We start from the raw sequence: 6,000 nt of genomic DNA, 5'->3' as shown, positions 1-6,000 counted from the left end.
CTGATGGCCTTGGGTTATTTTTTCTTTCCTTCAGAGCAATGGTAAATCATTCCAGCTTGATGGCATCTGTTTGTTTCTTGTGTAGTCTCTACTTAAATTATTGATGTAAATAATTATTAGAACTGAGCTTTCGCAGAGCCTGAGCTGAAATGCTCTCCCAGCTTGGCACAGGCCTTCTGACAAATGAGCTGTGTTTTAATTTTGGCCCTTTATTACCAAATTACCGACAGTAAACGCTCTGCAGCATAAACCATTTCAAGCTGGCAGCAGCAGATCTTCAGTTTGTCATTTGTGACACCTGGTGCAATCTTTCAGGACTGTTCTGTGTGAAGGTATGTTTTGTAGTCAAACAGAACAACCCAAATCCACATCATCAATGGTTGGATTGTTTGGAGAAAGTGTGCCAGGCAATCTGAAGACAGTAAACCAGCATGGATATTGTTCAGTGGATTATATCTGCCATGTGTGAAGCATTCTGGATTACTCCAATGCTTCTCCTGTCCCATGTTCTAAAGAGACTTCCACCACTTTTGCTTTTCTAGGTCAATGATTGAGACATTCACAACATGAAGATTGTAAGATCTGCAATGTGTCCTTCTACTCCACCATCCTGTCTCCAAGAGCAGTTAGTAGCAGTGCCTGGGTAACAGTACAAGGACAACAAAGAGGCTGCTCCTCCTCACATTTCCCCCAGGTAATCATTCATCTTCTGCTTGTTTATGGTCTCAAGGGTTTTCTTAAACAGAGGTAGCATCTTATGTAAAAAAACTGTTGTTCCTCTTGTGTAGCTGATGTGCTTGATTCAAATGCAGTCTCACATTTACCTGGATTATTATTTGCTCATTTTGCTTCAGTCTTTGCTAGACTGATCAAACAAAAGATAGTGTGCTAGTTTGAGGCAAACTGCAACATTTTAATGAGTGAAATTAGAATATAGGCTGTGAAAAGGAAACAGAAGTTTGACGTTTCAAAAGTAGATAGCATCAAAAACCTTTTCTCCCTGTGAATCTGCTTCATGCATTACTTTCAGTCTCAAACTTTGCCTATTGATCTGGCCTGGCCTGTTCAATCTGAGCATGGGGACAGCAGTATTGATGAGGAGAAAATGAAACATTTCCCCCATATGTGGCAGCTGCACCAGTCATTACACTCCTTTTCATCACAATGTATCTGAATACTGTCACTATATATCTTGATTCACTGTCAGATGATTTCCCTGTTACTCGTTTCCTCCTACCTTTTAGCAGCACCTGCAAAGGGAATGTTTTTTACCAAATTAATTTTAGACACTCCTCTGAACTTGTTTTTCCTCTGTTTCCCACCTTTTTCAATAGAATGTGTCATATATTTTATACTGAACTTGGCAAGCAAGATTAAACTACCTCTGAAGAGCTCTTCCTGCCTGCCCCCACCCGCAGAGTTACCAGTGAGACAGGGTGGCAAAGGCTTGATTCTGGCTGCCCCCACTATTACAGCCACATTGGTAGAATCCTCCTTGCAGAGCTACCATTCTGTCAAAGCAAAGCAGACTGTATTCTATCACAGCTACAACAGCTATCACATCTCTGACTGATGTAGCCTAAGCTATATCCTATGATTTTGCAGATATTTCTTGGGTGGTAGGGATGTGGGGGCTGACTTTGTGCTGTTTTCGTTGGCTGGTTGTTGTGGTGGGTTGTTTCCTCCCTGCAGACTTGTAGCTCATAAACCTATCCCAGCAATAGTTTATACTAAAGACCTGGTATAAAGCGCCCCATGTTGACTACAAAATCACTTTCATCTTATTGCATCTAATATTCTAAAGTTAGTTTTCTGCTAGATTAGCTAATTGAGCAGGCCCACTGAGGGGTCAGAGAAGTGGCTGAGCTAGAGCCAAAAGGAAGGGAAGCAAATCAAAGTGTGACAAGGGATAAAGGGAGGGAGTGGCCCACTCCTATACCTGCTTGTTGTGGCAGTAATAAAACTAAGCAGACTTTGCAAGCTTGTCAAACTGCATCCTAAAATATGCTGATTTACATGTTGGGTTCCCCAGTCATTGGAAATAATGATCTTCCAGGGACTATTAAGCCACAGTGAACTTTAAGCCAATTTACTTCTGAATGAGAGCATTCTCACAGGTATGCGATGTGCTCTAGCTTCTGCATGTTAATTTCACGCCTCTAAACTTGTCAATTCTCAGTGATCCCCCATGTAGAACTGTACTGCCTTGTTATTGTTTTAATTATTTTGCATTTTGAAATGAAAAGGAAATGTGCAAAGCTCAAATGCAGCTAGCAAAGTTCTTGAAAAGTTCACAACATGTGCCACATCTGATCTTCCTCAGTGCCTAGGCGCCATATCTAAGTGGAACTCTTAAGGTGGTGGTGACAGATCACTGCCATCCTTCTTCCTCTAGAAATATGCAGATTTCTGCCCAGCACAGATGTGCATTGCAGTATCTACATAGGCTGTTGGACTGGATGCTCAGCACAGATGTGCATTGCTGTATCTGCATAGGCTGTTGGACTTAATGCCCAGCACAGATGCGCATTGCTGTATCTGCATAGGCTGTTGGACTTGATGCTCAGCACAGATGTGCATTGCTGTATCTACATAGGCTGTAGGACTGGATGCCCAGCACAGATGTGCATTGCAGTATCTACATAGGCTGTTGGACTGGATGCCCATCACAGATGTGCATTGCAGTATCTACATAGGCTGTTGGACTGGATGCTCAGCACAGATGCGCATTGCTGTATCTACATAGGCTGTTGCATTTGATGCCATGCACTCTCTTTGACAGTAGCATTCCAAAGCAAATCCATCTCAGGATAACATGACAAAAGGCAGCTCTGACCAGACGGGTGTACTCTGCTTCTACTCTGTTTCTCTGCAGTGTACCCGAGTGGAAGGAGGTGTGTGTGGGGGAGGGTGGAGTGGTGGCAGCGAGTACTGAACCATGGTGACAGATTTGACAGCTGCAGAAGCAAGGAGCTTAAGCTTTGGGACACAGCTCTGCATCCCTGCCATCTGGGAGGCATCTCCTTTTCCTTGGCTTTGCTGGTGGGTGTTGCCACCCGGACTGCTAGGGCATGGTCTGCCGCCTGCAAGAGCGTGTGGGCTCTTCATCTGCTATTGGGTTGTGAGTATCTGCTTGCTACCATATGGCTGAATTAAAAAGAGACAGAGAGGATAATAAGCTGTAAAGCAACTGTAAAAATTCTCTTCACTGCTATTCCACGGTGAGAAGGCTGCTGGCTCACCCTCCTCTTCCCCCAAGTCATTATGGTTATGGGTTTAAATAGATACACCTGCATCCATTCATCCCCTATGGTCTCTCCACTAAGCTGCTTGAAGCAGAGACACTTCTCTGCTTGATGCTGTGAATTCTGTATAATTCAGGGTGTTCAGATAAAGACACAGTTGTATTTCTGTTTTTCCCCCACTTTGCTATTGGGTGAAGGAGGCTCAGGATGGAATTAAGTGAGATGGGATTTGCTTTGATGGAGATGTTTTGGAAAAGTTGCCAAGCTTGCTGGATTGATCTGGTGAGGAAATGAGGGCTCTTCTGTCTTTTGCAAGAAGCTAATTCCATCACACCACAATAGAATCATGTAGCAGCACCACCACCACCAGAAAGAGGATATTTTGCAATATAATAATTGTCTGTATGGCTGAAGAAGAACAAATGCTTTCCTGGCTCCCCATGGAACTAATAAAGAAAGGCAAGTTGAGGAGCCTGGGATAATTATTTAGTCATCTTAAATATTTATGAGCTACAGAATGTGCTACATGCGATTTAAAAGGGACTTGACAATTGCACCGTATATCATCTTATTACACAGGGGCTAAAAATACTTAATCTTACTCCTTTAACACAAAAGCATTAATCCTAAATGTGTCTTAAGCTAAGAACAACTCTGTAATCTGCAAGAGGGAGAAAAAAGAACGTTGGGATTTGTTTTCCCATTGCGACGTTGCAGGTTGGGGAAAACACTGGATGAATAAAAGTTTGATTGAGGGGGTATTATGTGAGCTTTCTGTGAGTGGTGATAGTGGCAGAGGAGGGTGTTCTTCTTGATATTGAGGAGCTCACCAATGACTTCACCAAGATCTGGTGAATTTTGCTGTTTAAGGGGATGGAAAAGCGATACACTTTCCAACTTTGTTTTGATGACAGTCAAACCATTGCTATGAATGCAAAGGGCCAGTTACAATGGGATAAACCACCTCACCTCTCTCTCTTTACTCTGGAGCCACAGATGTAGAGCACAAAGTCTTTTCTCTCACTTGCCTAGCTTTCCTGTAGGATTCTGTTCTATGTGTAACTTGCTGATGGGTAGTCAGTAGTGTATATTTCTGGAAACTCAAATTCATTTTGAGGGACAAAATGCATTGGCCTTGGAATTCAGACAATGTAGAGCCCAACTTTTCTAAAACATGTTGGTGTATTTTAGGAAGTAAATTTGGCTGCTTGAACAGACTTTCTGAATTTGGGCTGTTGTGATTTCTACCTACAGCTGAATCTCCAAATTAGTTGTAGTGGCAATAATACAACCTCAGTTACGTGATCTTACACTAGATAGAAGAATACTCTGTTTGGTTCATTTTGGTGTGACCAACACTCTTGTGGGAGAGATCTCTTATGTCTTTGCTTTTGGTTTCTTCACAGCTTGCACAGTAGGCAAGTTTGCAGTCAGGAATGGATTTGATAATGTATTTTTGCAATTTTCTGTGCCATCACTATGCTTGAAAGTGCTTCAGTAATGCTTTTGGCAGCTTAAATTTTGGCAATTGTCTTTATCCATTGTGATAACTCAAGAGTGGCCAGGATCAGTGCTACCAGGCATTTGGGTTTCCTCAGACATAGAGGACCTGGAGCTGTTTGGTCTGGTGAAGAGAAGACTTAGAGGAGATCTAATCAATCTGAGGGTTGGGGGGTCAAGAGGGAGGGGGTAGACTCTGCTCACTTGTGTCCTGTCACAGGACAGGGGGTAATGGGTGTAAACTACAGCACAGAAAGTTCCTCAACATGAGGAAGAACTTCTTGACTGTAAGGGTCCCAGAGCACTGGAACAGACTCTCCAGAGAGGTTGTGGATTCTCCTTCTCTGGAGCTTTTCAAGCCCTGTCTGGATGTGTTCCTCTGTGACTTGCACTAGATTTTGTTTCTGCTCTGGCAGCGAGGTTGGACTCAATGATCTCTGGAGGTCTCTTCCAATCTTAAACATCCTGTGATCCCATGGAGATATACAGAGCATGCTGTAAAAGGGAAAGACCTTGCTTTTTGTTCAGTGTAAATGGTGTAGATGGGATTAGTGTACTGTAGATTGAACTTCTTCGAGCAGCACGTTCAGGAAGTTGTCTCTAGTTGCAGCTCACTTTTCATTGCTGCAAAGTGGAGGGTTTCAAATTGGACACTTGCTTGGGCTTATGCCTCCTACACGCTTGTGCAGTAAATGCTTGCATCCTTCTGGCTCAGTGGCAGCAGCAGTAGCGGAATCTGGAGCTTGCTGGGGAGGGAAAAAAAGAGAGAGAGAAAAAGATAAATGGAAAAAAAAAGAAAAAAGCTGAGGGGAAGGGAAACATGCTTTCCAATTAGATAATGACAAATCTCGTGCTTTTACTTGTGGAAGGTCAGAAAGGTAAAAGCTGGAGAAGTCAAATAATGGACAAATTGATGATGGTAACTAAGAAAATACCAAAGGAACTCAATCTCTCTCTTACTGATAAAGCTGTCTGAGGTGCAGTAGATCAATTTAGCCATGGCTGTTGTTAGGAAATTGCTCTTGTTTGATGTTCCACAAGCAGATCATGCAGTTTCCTAGGAAACATCTTTTTCCACTTAAAATCTAATTTTCTTGCATTGCTAGAACTGATGAGTCACCCTGCCTGACTTATCCTTATGTTCACTTACCTATTAAAATATACTCACCAGGTAGAAATCCAGGGATTTATTAGTCCTCCTCATGTGGCTGTTTGGTTAACTCTTGTTTCTTCTCTGTTTTCAGATAGTGTACTC

General features: G+C 42.6%; 1 long non-coding RNA gene across 1 annotated transcript in view; it reads left to right on the top strand.

Moving 5' to 3' along the window:
- Window positions 1–590: 590 nt before the first annotated feature.
- The window catches only part of LOC135189509 (uncharacterized), an 84,547-nt gene continuing 79,137 nt past the window's right edge, over window positions 591–6,000 (top strand). The window contains exon 1 of the long non-coding RNA XR_010308119.1: window positions 591–694. This is a non-coding gene — a long non-coding RNA (uncharacterized LOC135189509). The remainder of the gene's footprint in view (window positions 695–6,000) is intronic.

Source organism: Pogoniulus pusillus, chromosome 32 (genome assembly GCF_015220805.1).
Source record: "Pogoniulus pusillus isolate bPogPus1 chromosome 32, bPogPus1.pri, whole genome shotgun sequence".
Lineage (NCBI taxonomy): Eukaryota > Metazoa > Chordata > Aves > Piciformes > Lybiidae > Pogoniulus > Pogoniulus pusillus.
Note: the sequence above shows the minus strand (reverse complement) of the source record. Positions and strands in the feature narration are given on the sequence as shown.